Source organism: Microtus pennsylvanicus, chromosome 2 (assembly GCF_037038515.1).
Source record: "Microtus pennsylvanicus isolate mMicPen1 chromosome 2, mMicPen1.hap1, whole genome shotgun sequence".
NCBI classification, from domain to species: domain Eukaryota; kingdom Metazoa; phylum Chordata; class Mammalia; order Rodentia; family Cricetidae; genus Microtus; species Microtus pennsylvanicus.
The window spans coordinates 98,153,994-98,170,769 of NC_134580.1; the positions used below are offsets into that span (position 1 = coordinate 98,153,994).

Sequence of the window (16,776 nt, forward strand, 5' to 3'; positions counted from 1 at the left end):
ATTCAGCTGGCAAGCTTCAGGGATGTTCCTTTCTCTGCTTTCCTGATGCTGGGATTATAGGCATTAAACACTTTACCTGGCTTTCTTTTAAATGGGTACTAGGGATCAAACTCAGATCTGCATGCTTTCATGACAAACACTTTACTGAGTTATTTTCCTAGTTCCTAGTTTTGCTATCACATTACACTAGTTTCCAACTTTTTCCAATGAATATTTACTTACCGGTATTACAGAGGCTAACTTGGCATTTCTCTACTTAAAAATATTATAAACATTTAAAAAAACATATTTGTATTTGTGTGTGTGTGCATGCACACAAGTGCACACATGGCCATCTTCCTATCTTAGCCTTCCCAGTGCTGGAATTACAGCCTAGCTTAGATTATCTATTTTATATTTATTTTTGAGACAGAGTCTTGTAAACTGAGACTGCTTGTTCATTTCCCGACTGCGTGGACCCGAATAATCACACAAAAACTGTGTTAATTACAATACTGTTTGGCCAAAAGCTTAGGCATATTCTTAGCTCGCTCTTATATCTTAAATTAACCCATTTCTATTAATCTGTGTATTGCCACAATGCTGTGACTTACTGGGTAAAATTCTGGGCATCTTTCTCCTTCAGCAGCTATATGGTGTCTCTGTGACTCTGCTTACTCACTCTCTATATCTCTTCCAGTCTATGTATATTCTGCCCTGCCACATGCCAAAGCAACTTTATTCTTTTTATTATTTTTTTTTAAAAATTTATTTATTTATTAAAGATTTCTGCCTCCTCCCCGCCACCGCCTCCCATTTCCTTCCCCCTCCCCCTACCAAGTCCCCCTCCCTGATCAGCTCGAAGAGCAATCAGGGTTCCCTGACCTGTGGGAAGTCCAAGGACCACCCACCTCCATCCAGGTTAAAGCAACTTTATTCATTAACCAATAAGAACAACACATTTACAGAAGGGCATCCCACATCATCTCCCCTTTTCTGTCTAAATAAAAAGTAAGATTTTAACTTTAACATAGTAAAATTGAATATACAAAACAGTTATCAAACAAGAATTATAGTTACAATATTTAGTCCATTTATATTTGGGAAATTAAGGAAAACCTCTATCCTTATTTTTGTAAGTCTGAAGTTTTATATCTAATTTATTCTTTATCATAACTAAGGAAAACTATATCTGTCTTCAACTCTTCAAAGACCCCAGAAGGATGTAATATTGCCTAAGTAAACAGGAAGTGCATTGTAAACAACTTCCAAAGTTTTAGAATTGACAGAGACATCATCCAAAGTTCTTCTGTAATATTGGGACATCCATCTTCAGATTACAGGCACATAGAATCCAGCAGACTTTTCTATGAAGTAGGAAATTTGAAGATCTGTTTTGCCTTGTAATGACAAAGTTCATCAGTTGCTTTCTCCTGTGTCCATAGAATATCTGGCAGACTCTTTCATGATGCAGGAACCCTGAAGGAACTTTTTGGAAAGCTCAGCACTTTTCTGTGGGTCCTGCATATCCAGTTCATACAGCATTACCATCAAGCAGTCCAGACAAGAGCAGTTTCTTGCCCAAATTGCTAGACTTGCCACATTGAAGGCAAATTCCATAACAACTGCTCTCTTCCCAGCCATAAACCTGCAGTTTTTTAGAATCTCACCAGAAGCCATCAGTAAGGAAAGGAGGTGCACTACACTAAGGCACCACTGGTGACTCCCTAGTAAGATTGACTCATTTATTTTTATTTATGTGTATGAACATGTTGTAAGTTTATGTACACCAGGGCTGGAGAGTTGGCTCAGAGGTTAAGAGCATTGCCTGCTCTTCCAAAGGTCCTGAGTTCAATTCCCAGCAACCACTTGGTGGCTCACAACCATCTGTAATGGGGTCTGGTGCCCTCTTCTGGCCTGCAGGCATACACACAGACAGAACATTGTATACATAATAAATAAATAAATAATTAAAAAAAAAGTTTATGTACACCAAGTTGTTATAGGCCAGAAGAGGGCACTGGGTCCCCTGGAACTGAATTTAATACCATAAATAAATATTGAAGATACTAAAATGTCTTTAATGGGGGAAGAGATGAGTATGATATATGGAATCTTCAAAGAATTGATAAGACATTAAAATATCTTTAGTAAACTTTCTAACTCTGCTTACTATACTGGCTAGTTTGAAATTCTTTTAGTATCAAAGCTATGAATTTGGTTTGTCCTGAGTCAAGGCACTTAAAAGTTGAGGGAAACTCCTCAGGGTGTTGAAGGGAGGCACTGTGGGGCTGTCTTTGTCACCTTGACACCGACTTAACACTAATCTTAAAATCTAGAGGATTTTAGAATTCTAAGAAATGGAAATGGAACCTTGTAACTGGTAAATGGAGGTTTATAGACACACAGAAATTTGGTTCTCAGTTATGTTCACTGAGTTTGGAAGGAGCACTATATTACAAATGTGCCCTTTCCTTACCTGGTGGCCTTATCAGGAGTATGCATCTGTTAGTCTTTTCCAGTCTTAGCTGGCCAAGCCGGTAAGCCTGTCTTAGCGCACACCTTTAATGCCAGCACTTGAGTGCTGGGTGGGTTTCAATGAGTTTGAGGCCAGCCTGGTCTCCCGAGCGAGTTCCAGGGCAGCCAAGACTGCACAGAGAAACCCTGTCTTGAAAAATAAAAACAAAAAGAATCCAAACTGTTAACTGTATTTCTGTCTTGAAAATGAAAGCTTTTCAACACTGCAGGTTATTTTTCAGTCTTTAAACTGATTTTTTAAACAGTGCACACCGACTTCTAGCAGTTTATGTTGGCACTAAGAACTTAAGATAATTAGATTTTGTGCTATTTGGGATATATTTGAAAAGAACAAAGTTTTTCAGATTATATTTATATAGAAGCATATTGAATTTCCTCATTCTCCTTAATTAAAACTGTAATAATTCCTCCTCCTTTTGAGGATGCTATCCTCTGAATATAATGCTTTTACTGAAGATTTGGGTAGGGCAAACCTTTCCTGTCAGCTTTTGATTTTTAAATACAGGATTTCTTTAGCCTTGGCTGTTCTAGTGTAGTGTACTTTCTGTGTAGACCAGGCTGGCCAAAAATTCAGATAGAAGGCCACACTTTGACTTTTTCTGTTTTCTTTCCTGACACCTTTAAGGGAGATATGAATAATTACAAAAATGAAATTATTTGTTTAAATCCATTTGTCAATTGAATTTTGTAGTGTTTGAGATTGAACCCAGGACCTTGTGCCTGCTGTGCAAAATGCTCTACATCTCCAGCCCTTGTTTCTTTCTTAAAATTTTTATTGTATTTGTGTGTACATATGAGTGATGTGTTTATGGAAAGGAGGGTTGTACATGTCAAAAAATATACATGGAGATTAAAGTACAGTTTTGTGGTGTTCACTTTTTTTTCAAACATTTATTTTTATGTGTATAGGTGCTTTGCCTGCATGTATGTCTGTGCATCACGTGTATGCCTGGTATCCATAGAAGGTAGAAGAGGGCATGAGACAGTTGTGAGCTGCCATGTGGGTGCTGGGAATTAAACTTCTAGAATAGCAGTGATGCTCTTACCGTCTGAGCCATCTCTCAGCCCCAGGAGTTCACTCTTTCTATCTTTATGTAGGTTCTGGGGATTGAACTCAGGCCTCTAGGTTTGTTCAGCAAGTGACTTTAGCTTGCTGAGCCATCTTGTTCTCTGTCCCTCTACCCCTTTTTTGAAACAGGATTCCATATAGCTAAGCTTGACCATGGACTTAAGATTCTCCTGCTTCTACCTTTTAATTTAATGCTGAGATTATTGATGTGTACTAATATATTTGGTTTTATTTGGTGCTGGAAATTGAACCCAGGGCCTTATATATACTAGACAAGCTTTCTTACCAGTTGGTTATATCCCCAGCCCTGGTTTTGTTTTTGATGAACCTGCTCCTACAATCCCTCACCTATATTCCTGTGAGTAACCCTAATAAAACTCATTCACCAAAATGGACTTTGGTGGTATCTGTACTTTGATCTGTTGTGTACTCCCTGTCTAGGGTGAGTTGAGGTCTGTTGTGTCTCCTCTGGAAAAGTTTTGTCACACAACAGGACCCTTTTCTCAAAAACAAAACCAAAAGTTCAAGATCATATGAAATCTAACCCAGAATATTTAGCTGTTTATCTTACTGGTATTTTGCTTAATAAGGTGAGAAAAAATAAGCTGGCTTTTTATTTTCATTCTCATACCTGGAAAAATAACTAGAAGTATATAGGTTACCATCTGTACGTATGGATGTTACTGTTCTAGTTCTGTTAAATTGGGTATTAATGGCTCATACCTATGATCCATGCACTTTGGAGGCTGCTGAAGATTGCTATGAGTTCCATCCGACCTGGACTATAGAGTAAGACTTTGTCTGAAAAAAAAAAGAACATAAGAAAAATAAACATCACATAAAAGTACTATTAAGAGATAAGTTAGCGTACTGGAGTGATGCCTGCTCTTCCAAAGGTCCTGAGTTCAATTCCCAGCAACCACATGGTGGCTCATGACCATCTGTAATGGGGTCTGGTGCCCTCTTCTGGCCTGCAGGCAGACACACAGACAGAATATTGTATGCATAATAAATAAATAAATATTAAAAAGTTTTTTTTTAAAGAGAGATAAGCTAGCCTTGGGAAACAATAATGATTTTTTCTATTAGGCACAGTAGGCATAGTGCCTAGGGCCATAGTAATTATAGGATCTAGCATAGTTTTTTAGTTTCTCTTAAAGGCAAGAAAAAAATTAGGACATATTCCTGAAATTTTGGGCAATTTTGTTTTTGTTTTTTCAAGACAGAGTTTCTCCGGGTAGCACTGGCTGTTCTGGAATTCACTCTGTAGAGTAGGCTGGCCTCAAAACTCATAGAATCCCACCTCCATCTCCCTCCCAAATCTCAGATTAAAGATGTGGGCCATCATTGCCTAGCTGAAAGAAAGAATTTAATATATAACTTTTGCAACAGTGCAGTCATAACAGCCATATAGCTTTAATTAACTTTTTTTTTTTTGTTTTTGAGATTGGCTTTTTCTGGTTAGTTTCAGGGACTTCCTGATGCTGTGATGAGTTGTTTACTTTTCTGCTTAAAGGGGCTTCTTTCAGGATGAAATGTTTCAGTCCTGGTAGGAAACTGTTAGACAACAGGAGCCTAGGCTGGCTTTGTGCGCTAAACTTGTGGGGTGTATCTTATCTCCCAAGTGCTAGGATTACTGGTAGCTATCAGGTCTTGCTTTATTTTTTTCCATTCCTTTCCTTTTTTGGGGGGGTGTTGTTTTCATATTTTTGTTGTTATTTTGTGTGTATGAATGTTTTGCCTGTGCATACATGTGCGTGTATATGTATATATATCACAAGCCTGTGTACCTGGGGCCCTCAAGGTTCAGAAGGAGGCACTGGATTACTTGGTACTAGAGTTATAGTTGTGAACTGCTATTAAAATAACCATGTGGGTGCTGGAAACAGAAACTGGGTCCTTTACAAGAGCAGCAAGTACTTTTAATTCCTGAGCCATCTCTCCTGTTTCTCTTTTTAATTTTTTTATTTTGAGAACAGGTCCTCATATATTTGAAACTGGCTTTGATGTGACCAAGAAAGACTTTGAATTTCTGATCCTCTTGTTTCCACCTTCTGATTGCTGATATTATTGGCTTGCCCCGCCATGCCTGGTTTATGTGACACTAGATATCAAACTTGGGCTCTGTGTATGCTAGGCAAATTATCTACTAGCGAGCTGCATCCCCAGCTATTTTGGAATTCTATGTACTCTTAGTCCTATTTTATTATCCTTTGTGCTTCCTTTACATTCAGCAGAGAAAACCAGTAGTATTCTTTAGTCTTTGCTGTTACTAATGATCATTGATTATAATAAATTGTATGATCAGTGATTGCAGGCTACTGGGGGCAGAGATCTTGTCTTTGTTTTCCAGGATTTATACATGCTACATCATCAGTAAATGCTTGACTTAAGGAATTAAGGTATCCTCTGGTTATTTGCATCATGTTCCTTTGTATAATTTTTTTTCTATTTTTTTCTGGGGGGAGATATTTACTAAGGCAGCCCCTTCTTTACGTGCTTAACATTTGAAGACTATTAAAATAGCCTTAGTAATAACTCCAGGGTAGTTTCTTCCTCCATTAAGTTTTTATAGGTTTTTATTTATTTATTATTACTATTTTTATTTTTTTGAGATAGGGTTTCTCTGTGTAACCCACACTGTCCTGGAAGTCACTCTATAGACCAGGCTGGCCTCAAACTTAAGAGACCTACCTGCCTCTGCTTTCCAAATGCTGGGATTAAAGGCGTGAGCTACCACAGCTCAGCTAGTTTTTCTTTTTTATACCTCTAACAAATATTTAACAGTATAAATGTTTGAATAGGTGAATTTATATCATGAGCTTCATGGACTTAAAGACGTGATACTATATTGTTCAAGTGCTCAGGCTCATTTCATAGGGAAGTTATCAATATATAATCTGCTTTCCTGTTTAGTGAATTTGATAATGTACCTTGTGTCAGTCTTTCTTGTTGCATTTATCTCTGTTTAAGTGTTTTATTCTTTTAAGACAGAGGTTCTCTCTATGTAGCTAAGGATGATCCTGAACTCGATCCTTCTACCCCTGCCCCCAAGTGCTAGAGTTATAGGCATGTATCACATTGCTAGCCCATGGTTTATTCTTGTGTGTGGAAATGTGAGCAAGATACAATGATTTATGTGTATGAAAATTTCATAATGAAAAATATTGCTTTGTATGCTAACATTTTAAAGTATTATTTTCTTTCTTGTTTTGTTTTTGAGACAAGGTCTCTATATAGCCCTGGTTATCCTGGAATTCACTGTGTAGACCAGGCTGGCCTTGAACTCACAGAGATCTGCCTGTCTCTGCTTCCTGAGTGCTGGGATTAAAGGTGTGCACCACCATGTCTGATATTTTGAAGTGTTTTTTCATTTAAAAATATTTTTATTTTATGTGAATGTATGCACACTGCAGTCTTTAAACGTACTGTGGCACGCCTGGTGCCTGCAGAGGTATACCAGCTGCCCTAGAACTGGAGTTGCAAACAGTTGTAAAGGACCATATGGGTGCTAGGAACTGCGTCCTGAGTCCTCTGCAAGAGCAGCAGTGCTCTTAACAGCTGAGTTATCTTTCCAGCACCAATCTTCTTTTTCCCCAAAGGCCTTTTATAGAGAAAATCCTATTTCCAAATTTTGGATCATTTACTGTTTTTCTGTTTATTGATTTTGTAGAAGGTATACATGATGGTTGTTCATGCCTCTGATCCTAGTGCCCAGGAGGACAAAACAGGGGAATCATGAATTCGAGATCAGTTGTAGCACAAATTCTAGTTGGTATTAATGATAAAAACCCAGAGTCGCATATAGGGGTTAATGCTGAAAATCAGAGAAGCAGTGTGGCCAGCCACTAGAGAGACCTTTTACCTCCACCAATGCTCAGACCAAAGGGGTGATCCTGTACTCACACTGTCTCTTTAGACTGCATCCTCAGACTGCAGGGTGATCCTCAGACTGCACTGAGGTTTTGTTTCCTCCCGCCTTATATTACTCTCTCTGCCCAGCTATATCACTCCTGTCTCCACCTCTCTAGTGCATAGAGTTCCCAAGTCCTGGGATCACCTTTCTGTGAGCTCTGTTACTCTTTTAGACAGATTGTAGCCCAGGGTGGCCTTGAATTTATAGAGCTCTCTGTCTGTCTCAGTCTCCCCAGTCCTGGGGACTTCCTGACCTCTATTGGCTGATCTTCAGGCAAGCTTTGTTAAAACATAAACAAAATATCACTTCTGTCAGCCTGGCTACATGAGACCCTTTCTCAGAAAAATAAACACAACAACAAAAAACCACTGGGAATCCTTTTTGTAGTGTCTTTAGACCCTGTATGTTCTTTGTTTTCTTATTGTGCCCCCCAAAGCTTTTTTGAACTCTGTAAGCTATGACTTTGCGTTCATGTATCTACTCTTGAGGGTTCTTGCATTTATTTACTCTTTACCTATGCTTTATTCTCTTGTAGTAATAGGGGGAGCGGCGGCGGGGCTACGTCCCCAAAGCCCCAGCCGCCTGCCCGGCTAGCTTATGCCCCGAAATAATTACACGGACACTGTATTCATTTAAACACTGCTTGGCTCATCTACCTAGCATCTTCTAGGCTAACTCTCCCACCTGGACTAGCCCATTTCTTATCATCTGTATAGCACCGGTCTTACCGGGAAGATTCTAGCCTAAGTCCATCCTGGGTCGGAGCTTCATAGCGTGCGTCTTCCCTGGAGCAGGTAGCATGGCGTCTCTCTCTGAGGTGTCTGCTCCGGAGAGGAGAGCTGTCGAGTCTGACCTCACTTCCTCTTCCTCCCAGCGTTTTGTTCTGTTTACTCCTCCCACTTATCTCCTAAGCAATGAGAGCCAAGCAGCTTCTTTTTATTTAACCAATGACCTTCCTCCATCATTCTCTAACATGTAATTAATGCTCAACAAGTATTTAAGTGATTTTATTTAGTTAAACTAATAATTAAAATTAATTTTTTTCCTTTGCATCTGTTGCTGTGACTAAACACTCTAAAAGCAACTTAGAGGAGGAATGGGTTTATTTCAGCCTACAGCTTGTAAGTCCATCTTTGTTTATTTATTTATTTATTTTTAAATTTATTTATTTATTATGTGTACGACATTCTGCTTCCCACACACCAGTAGAGGGTGCCAGACCTCATTAGAGATGGTTGTGAGCCATCATGTGGTTGCTGAGAATTGAACTCAGGACCTCTGGAAGAGCAGTCAGTGCTCTTAACCTCTGAGCCATCTCTCCAGCCCCTCCATCTTTGTTTAAATTCAGGGCAGGACTTCAATCAGGAATTTAAAGCAGAAACATGGAGGAAATGAAGCTTACTGGATCACTCATAGGCCCATGCTTAGTTAGCCTTCTTTTCTTTCTTTTCACCCCCTTCCTTGTCCCCCCTCCGCCCCCCATACAGCGTTTCTTTGTGTAGCCCTGACTGTCTGGAAACTCATTCTGTAGATCAGGCTGGCTTTGAACTCAGAGATCTGCCTGTGTCTGCCTTCCTCAAAGCATGTGTTTCCACCATCTTGCTTTTAGTTAGCTTTCTGATACAGAACTATCTACCTAGGGCTGGTTCCTCTCACAGTGGTCTGGGCTCTCTTATATCAAACCACCATCAAGACAGTTCTCCCCAGACAAGGCAATCTGAGCTAGATAATCTCTCAAACAAGACTCCCTTTTCATAATATTCGAGGTTGTTTCAACTTGATGACCAGAGCAAACGAAGACAGTGATTTTATTACCCCCCCCCCCTCCACCGCCGCACACACGGGGTCTCTCTTATGTGTAAACTTAACTAGCTGGAATTCAATGTTCAAACTTACAAAGATTGACAGTACATCTGCTTCCCTAGTGCTGGGATTAAAGGTGTACTTAATTATATTTGGCCTCTTCATTTTTTAACTAAGATGACCTAGAGCATGTTGTAGAATGAAGTATTGTCCCATATGTATTGTAATACATCTTAAAATCTCAGCCAATCATAGTGGTGTATGTACATGTGTAATATCAGCATTCTGGAGGCAGTAGCACAAAAATGACCAAAATTTCAAAGCCAGCCTCAAAAACAAAACTGTGTGTGGAAAGGGAAGTTGGTGATGAGAATCTGATTGTAGAGTGTTTGCCCAGCATGCACAAAGCCCTGGGTTTGATTCCCAATGCTGTATAAACTAGGTGTGGTGTTCAGGTTTGTAATTCTAACACGTGGGAGGTGGAAGGTGGAGAGCCACCGTGTGTTCCAAGTTATCTTACATATGGAACAATTTGGTGATTTCGCTGTACTACCTTTTCTATACTTTACAAAAGTATCAGTATAAATGTTATTACCCTCTTTTGAGTGTCTCTCAGAGATCTGCCTGCCTTAGCCTCCTGAGTGCTCTGTTTAAAGGTGTGTGCCACCACCGCCCAGCTTCCCTCTCGATACTTAGTAATGTATTAATTTTACAAGTGCTATTTGTTCTGGATTGGAGTGTTTCCTTGCTTAGACATTATTGTTCTGAGAAGAAGCTGACTATTGATTTCTTGGCAAGATGATTTATATCCCATTCTGAGTTTGTTTTGTGCTATTTTTTTTCTTCAGAAGACCAAATCATAGTTATTTGGGGAGGGTGCTATGTGCCTGATCATAATTTCTAAATACCTGTCTGCAGGGACATTTTCAGTGGTATATAAATCTTCCATCCATATAAATGTATTAAGATTATTCAAGGGGGCTGGAGAGATGGCTCAGAGGTTAAGAACACTGACTGTTCTTCTAGAGGTCCTGAGTTCAATTCCCAGCAACCACATGGTGGCTCACAACCATCTGTAATGAGATCTGGTGCCCTCTACTGGCCTATAGGATATATGTAGACAGAATACTGTATATATAATAAATATAAAGAAAAAAAAGATTATTCATAGGTCAGTGAGATGACTCAATAGGTAAAGGCACTTGAGGCAAGGTTGAAGATCTGAGTTTAACCCCTGGGACCCATGGTAGAAAAGAGAAAATTGACTCCCACAGTTTTTTTCTTAGCTCCCTAAAGGTACTGTGGTATGTGTGCTCACACAGTTAAACACAGACACAATAAATAAATGTAAAATTTTACAGTATGAAAAAAACTAAGGAAATATGAATAAATTTTAGCTTTCTAAAATGATTATTCATTGTAAGGTATGCCCTCTCTAGTATCTAATCTCAAAATGTTCCCTTTTAAAAATAAAACATGATATAGTAAATGGTATACTTTTTTTGATTTACGCGTATGTATGCGTGGGGTGTATGTGTATTTACATGTGCCACAGAATGCATGTGGAAATTAGAAGGCAACTAATGGTAGGTAGGTTTTTATTTTATTTTATTGGAGACGGGGTTCTTTGTGTAGCCCTGGTTGTCCTGGAACTCACTCTGTAGACCAGGCTGACCTTGAACCCAGAGATCCACTTGCCTCTGCCTCCTGAGTGCTGGGATCACAGACATTCACCACCACTCCCTGGCTCTTTATATGGGTTGCCAGGAATTGTATTTAGGACATCAGAGTTGGTGGCAGAAACGCCTATGTCGATTACCATTATCTATTTTTAGGAGGCAGTGGTGCTCTTCATGGAAAGTAAGTATGATTTATTTCATGTATAATTTTTCAGTGTTTTTCTTCTGCCATATAGGCTTTTGGGTTTTTCCTCGAGTTCAACTGTGCAGTACACTTGCTATATTCATCCAGTTCTGTTTGTTAGTAGGAGTTTCTTTAACTAAAAGTGACATTTAAGTATGAAAGATTAGGGAAGATCCCCTTAGGTAAAATGTGAGAAACATGATTCTGTGCCATATGAGGCTGTAAAAGGGAATACATTTAAGTTTTTTTTTTCAGTGTTGCATGTGTATGATATGGTGTGGATGTGAGAGGACAACTTTTTGAAGTTGACTCTTTCCATCAGGGGTGCTAATGGTTTCTTTGTAATAGTGAAGCCCTTTTTTACTCTTTTTCTTTTTTGTCTTTTGGTTTTTTGAGATAAGGTATCTCTGTGTAGCCTTGACATCCTGAAACTTATCTTGTAGACCAGGTTGATCAAACTCACACAATTCTTTTTGCCTCTGTTTCCCAAGAGCTGAGATTAAAGGTTCATGCAACCACCACCCAGCTTTCTTTTAGGCATTTAAGAAAAGTATGTCTAGGTCTGGAGAGGTGGGTCAGTGGTTACAAACAGCTCATCTTGCACAGGACCTGGGTTTGGTTCTCAGCACCCATACTGCTCAAAACTGTAACTCCAGCTCCAGGAGATCTGATATCCACTTCTGGCCTCCATGGGCACCAGGCACACATGTAGTAAACAGACATACATGCAGTCAAAACAGTCATGCACATAAAATCTCAAAGGCATACCATTTTAGAACTGAAGAGGGAGAATCTGAATAAATTGCTTACGATACATTTTCTTTGTGTTGAATCTGTCACTTAAGTTATGCCAAGCATTCTAGTGTAGAAATTTGAATGGTGTGTGAGATGACAATATTTCCCTTTGTCCTCATCATTTAGCAGGCATTTGTTCTATTTATTGAGTAGAAAAAGTATGTGTGTAGGGATGGACTAGGAAAATAACTCATCCAGTAAAGCACTTGCCACACAAGTGTGAGCATTTGAGTTTGAATCCTAACATCCACATAAAAGGCTGGGTGTGGTGGCACAGGCTTATTCTCAGTGTTGGGGAGGCAGTTTCCTTGCTTAACAAAATACATGTTACATATACATACATAGATCAAATCTGTGTACATTCAAGGCAGATCCTTTATATTCTATGCATAATTTTTTTCTCCCTCAATATTTAGTAAAATTTTGAAAGTTAAACCAAGAAAAATCAAGGAAAAGATCGTGTGAGTTAGGCTTGAATAAACAAGGTGACCCATGAGCAACAAGTTGAAAATTCCAGTAAGATAGATGAAGCCTAGCATCAGCTTTAGTGGTTAGGTTGGCTATATTCAAGGCAGTCAGTCCTGGCTTGGCATTTTAAAACTTTTGTTGTAACAATTTCTTTTTTTTTTTTCAAAACTCCTCCCCACTCTAATCTCACTGTGAAATGCATATGGTTGTAGCTTTTAGATTTTTAGAGACTGAACCTAGGGCTTTGTGCATGTACTTTTTAAGTACTCTACCACTGCTGTAATTTTCCTTTTCTTCCTTTCTTCTGGAGATAGGTATAGTTCACGCTGACCTGAAACTTACTCTATAGCTTTGGCTTGTTTGGCAGTTGATGATCTTCCTGAATGCTAGGATTATAAGCATGCACCATCATTTCTGGCTAATACACTTCTGTGCCCCCCCCCTGGTTTTTGAGAGACAGTCTCTCTATGGAGCTATGGTTGTCAGTATGTAGCTCAGGCTAGCCTTAGATTCACAGAGAACCACCTGCCTCCTCATCTAAGTGCAGAATTAAAGGTATGTACCATCACATTTGGCCAAGGATGGACTTTAAAGGAAAATAGAATATAACTTAAGTACAATTTGAAGAATACTGCATTGAAAGTAGAATGTATCCATTTATGCAATTACTTGAAAGAGCAATATAAAAAAACACAACAGTTGGGCAGTGGTGGCTCACGTCTTTAATCCCAGCACTTAGGAGGCAGAGGCAGGCAGATAGATTTTTGTGAGTTCGAGGCCAGCCTGGTCTATATAGCTAGTTCCTGGACAGCCAAGGCTACACAGAGAAACCCTGTCTTGAAAAACAAAAACAAACAAACAAACAAACAAATCAAAATACAAATAAAAACCCCTAAGACAAAATAACAACAAAACCCACAACAAACAAACCAAAAAACCCCAAATAATCATGTCACTTGGTCACTGGAATATAGCACAATTGGTAAAGTGATTGCTTAGCAGACATAAACCGGGTTTGTCAATAGCACCTGTTTGTACCTTGACGTGGAGCCAGGAGGGTCAGAAGTGAAAAGCTGGCCTTGAGTATATAAGTTTGAAGCCAGTCAGGGATATATGAAACCCTGTTTTAAGCAAAATAGTTATTTGGTAAATGCAAACTAAATCACTGAAATAGGTATGGCTGTATTATTAATTGTAGGTTAGTATATAAAAACACAATTTTCAGAGAACTCTCAGACACTAACTTTCAACATTTATAGGTTAAGTAGACTCCACTTTGAAAACCTGTGGGTAGTGACCCATTAGATCATCTAGTGCTGCCTCTTGAAAATGTTTTATTAATTAAAAAAAATTAGCCTGGCCAGATGGTAGTGTCACATGCCTTTAGTCCTGTGAGTTTGAGGCTAGCCTGGGGTATAAATCTAGTTCCAGACAGAGTAACCCTCCCCACCCTCCAAAAAAAGAGAAAGAAAAAAAAAATAACCTGGAGAACCATTTCATTAGGAGGGAGGGAGAGAGAGAGAGAGAGAGAGAGAGAGAGAGAGAGAGAGAGAGAGAGGAGAGAGAGAGGAGAGAGGAGGGAGGAGGAGAGAGAGAGAGAGAGAGAGAGAGAGAGAGAGAGAGAGAGAGAGAGAGAGAGAGAGAGAGAGAGAGAGAATGAACACAGGATGGGCAAGCTGTAAATCTTGTTAGTTGGAGGGAGTGTAAGAAAGTCATGCCTTTTGAGTCAGAGTCAGCAATGCTGGTCTGCAAGAAGCTCTAGAAATGATGGGAGCAGTTTTCAGAGAAAAGAAGAAAGCCCAAAATGTCAGGGCAAATATACTTAGGATTTTGGCAAAAAAAATTATGCTCAGAAAACCAATGAGTCTTATAAGTGAAAATCAGTAAGCAATTGTTGAAAGTTGTTGAAATGGGGCATCTCATGTTTGCAGGGAGCAGGGGAAAGAGCACCAAAGAGCATTTCCATGGCCCTCTTTATGCAAGTTGTTCTCATTGAGTTTCCAATTAGAGAGGTTATTAGGGTTGTCTTTTTGGAGGTGCTATGAAGTCATTCATATCTTAGGGGTAGACATTTTAATACTAAATAAACTCAAGTTTTAGTCTCAGGAAATGGAATTTTTTGAGGAAACATCCCAACCCTTGAGAAGGCATTTTGGTTCTTGAAGTCGAAGAGGAACATCTTAAGGAAACAATTGCTTTTTCAGTTCTGCTTAAGATCGTCAATGCTCTTGTTTGAATCATGGTTTTCAGAATGATTTCATAAGTCTGTAAACTTTAGTTCTGGACTTGATTAGAATAAGCAATTTCTGTCTATGTATTGAATGTCTTCTCAGGAAGAGCTAAGTGAAAAGAAGCAAGTCAAATCAATCCTCTTGGCTCTATCCTTACAGTCTTGTTTTTTTCCCAAGTGTGTTTGTGTTGTCACCTAGCACAGAATAACTTTCCCTATTATCTCTCAGTTCTTTTGAGAGTGAAAAGTTTAGCAATGTGGACTGCAGTTTCTGTCTTCCTACTCAATTCTTTGTACCCCCATTCACTTCAAACATTATTTACTGGTGGATTAGAAAGTAGTAAGTAATAGAGAAAGAAAACTAAAATTTTTGATGTTTGGTTGAGAAATACTGTTCTTTGACCTAGTTTTGCAACAGCCTGATAAAGTTGTTGGTTCATGGTCTCTTTGCATTTTAAAAGCTTCAGTGCCTCGAAGAAACAAAAAAATACACAGGATCAAGTCACTATATCTTAGATAAAGCTCTCAGGCAAATGGTTTTTTAAGACATCTTTCATCTTGGTATCAGCAGTTTAGTGGCAGCTCTCCATCTTTTAGCGAACTTCTCTTTCCTTTGTTTTTCATTTCGACAGGGTGTCTCAGCAGGCTAAGCTGTCCTGGAACTGGAACTCACTATAGAATTCAGTTTAGACTCGAACTCGCAGCAATCCTCCTGCCTTAGCTTCAGTGTTGTGATTACAGGCATAAGCTTCCATTCTCTGCTCTCAGGGAAGCTTTCTCTTATTTTCCCAGCGTTCTTTGTTGGTGAATATTGGAAAATTGCTTACTCTTCTTATATGGTGTTTGCTTCATAGTTTTCCAGTGCTCTGGCACTTTCCAACCCCTCAGTACAGGAGGTCCTCAGATTCTTTTTTGATAGACTTGTGAAGCCAGGGTGGGTCTACGAAGCCTTGTGTGGGTGGGGTCGGGTACGGCAGGGCGGGACCATTGAGGATCCCCTGGGAAAGGCTCAAAAGTCTAATTGAGAAAGGCCCGGTGGGCTGTGGTTTCAGAATTTTCACGAAGGCTTCGAGTACAAGGTTGAAGGTATTGGGTACCTTTCTCCTGCCTTGCCTTTCTTGATTCTGGAAGCTTCAGTAGCTCTTTCTGAGTTTCTAAGACGTGAAAAGACTGCCGCTTCGGCTTCGGGGGCGGATCCCAAGGGTCTTGACGCTGCTCCGGGCCGTTTGGCTTCCTGATGTTGGGGGAGGGGTGAAGAGGTGCTGCTCGTGCCTCCCTTTGCGCCTGCGCGGGGGGCTCCAAGCTTGTAGGAGCGCGTGCGCGGTGACGTGGACGTGCGGTGCGTGCGCAAGCTCTTCAGCTGAAGCGGACACACGGTGTGCGAACCCTTCAGATTAACCCGCCCCTAGAGGGATATGAAGGACTCGGGGTGAGGCCGACCACGCCCCGCACGGTAACTCTCTGGCCTGGGTGGAGGGCATCGCTTCAGTAGTGGCCCGATTGGAGTTTTTTGAGAGTTTAAACCACTTGTGTATTTGAATGGCTTGACTAGCGTTCCGCAGAGAGAGCTTCGCACGCCTGGGCCTGGCTTGGCCCTGCGCGATGCAGCCTTTGGTCCCTTGAGTGAATTGCGCATGTCATCTCGCGTTCCTCCCCGACCTCACTTCCGTGTCGATCCTAGAACTAACTAGGAACATCGACGCCGGAGACCGTGGCCACGAGGCGGGCGGGGTGAGAAGTGCCCATGGCGCGGCCCAGCCCTCGCGTGCGTGGGGTGTTGAACAGCATGGCACGTTCCGCGTGACGATTTTTAGCCTGGCTGTAGGTCTTAAACCTGTGCTGAATAAGCGCGAGTTTTAGAGTTCAGCTCTCGGGGTTTCAACTCTCCGATGGAAACAACCCACGTCGATTTCTCTAAGTAACTTGATGTTTTGACACCTATACAAACGTCCCCCAGCGTTTTAATTTCTGGTCAAATGAAAGCAAGACCACGAATTTAATTAGGAGGGGGCGTTGAGTGAGTTGAATGGGAGTGAGAACTTTGTAAACAAAGGACCTGTGATTTGTTAGTGCAAATCGGAGGTGGAGAAAACAGGTGGGGGAAGAGCAGGTGTT

At 40.3% G+C, this 16,776-nt stretch overlaps 1 protein-coding gene across 10 annotated transcripts in view; it reads left to right on the forward strand.

Annotated features, from left to right (window-relative positions):
• Mga (MAX dimerization protein MGA) overlaps positions 1-16,776 on the forward strand; it is a 96,064-nt gene that overhangs the window by 12,068 nt on the left and 67,220 nt on the right. For 5 of the 10 annotated variants that reach the window (XM_075961842.1, XM_075961846.1, XM_075961849.1 and 2 more), the window contains exon 1: positions 15,978-16,114. The exons of the other annotated variants lie outside the window; for them this stretch is intronic. The gene's annotated coding sequence lies outside the window, so the exon portion shown is untranslated. Of the gene's footprint in view, positions 1-15,977; positions 16,115-16,776 lie in introns of those variants that run through there. 10 annotated transcript variants of the gene reach the window in all.